Source organism: Candida tropicalis (assembly GCF_000006335.3).
Source record: "Candida tropicalis MYA-3404 genomic scaffold supercont3.3, whole genome shotgun sequence".
Lineage (NCBI taxonomy): Eukaryota > Fungi > Ascomycota > Pichiomycetes > Serinales > Debaryomycetaceae > Candida > Candida tropicalis.
The window spans coordinates 1,819,547-1,820,718 of record NW_003020055.1 but is presented as its reverse complement, the minus strand read 5'-3'; positions in this window follow the sequence as shown (position 1 = coordinate 1,820,718).

Genomic DNA, 1,172 nt, shown 5'->3' with positions numbered 1-1,172 from the left:
ATAGAACCAGTGATTTCTGGGAAGAATGCAAAAAAGAAAAATCCAACCCACACATGAGGAAATCCATTGAAGAAGGTTATTAAATGAGCCCAAGAAGCAAAAGTTAATGAAAAGGATGATGCGAATACCCGATATATGGATGAAGAGGGAGCTTTTGGTTAAATGAGGGATGAATGTACTGTGATTTGATAAGAAGGACTTGGAAAAAGAAGGTATCTCTACTGAAGAAACTGCAGAAGAAGAACAACCCTTGAAATATCAAACGTAAAGAAGACAAAGAAGACAAAGAGGACGAGGATAATCCAAAATCAGTAGTTGTAGCAGAGAATGAATCTGAACCAACTGAAGAAGAAGAAATTGTCGTCAAAGATGTCGAAAGTGAAGAAACCGATTCCAAAACACCTGTGAAGAAAGATGCTGTAGAAGCTAAAGAGAAAGAGGAAAATGTGAATGAAGAAGACGAAAAAGAAGATGCAAAAGCTGTTGTTGAAGAAACCTTAGACGAAGAACCAGTATCAGAGTCCAAGAAAGATGTACTGGATGACGACTTAGAAAAAGAAGTTTCTGAGAAAGCTGATCCTGAAGAGACTGAAGAAGTAGAAGATGAGCCAAAAACTAACTCTTCCAAAGAGCCAGAAGATGTTGATGTTGAAGCCAAAGAGGTGGATGAAGAATCTGCATCTAATGATAAAGGTGAACCAGAAACCGAAGTAGTCAAGGAACCAGAAACTAAAGAAGACAAGGAACCAGAAACTAAAGAAGACAAGGAACCAGAAACTAAAGAAGACAAGGAACCAGAAACTAAAGAAGTCGAACAAGTCCAAAATGAAGAAATCAAGGAACCAGAACCTGAGGAAGTTGTAGAATCAAAAAGCCAAGATGTTGAAGAACCTGAATCCAAGGTTAGTGTTGAACCAAAGAGGAAAGATGTTGATGAGTCAAAGAGTGAAGAAACCGAGGAACCAAAATCAAAGGATATTGTTGAAGAACCAAAAGCTAAAGAACCTGCTGTTGCTGTTGCTGACGATGATGATTTGGACGATTTGGATATCTCACCAGAAGAAATCCGTAAACATCTTGAGGCTCAACCAATTTATATATTTACTTCGTTAGCTGGTGGTATGCAAATTATGCCAAGAACCAATCGTTTGGCAACTATTTTACAAGCAAAT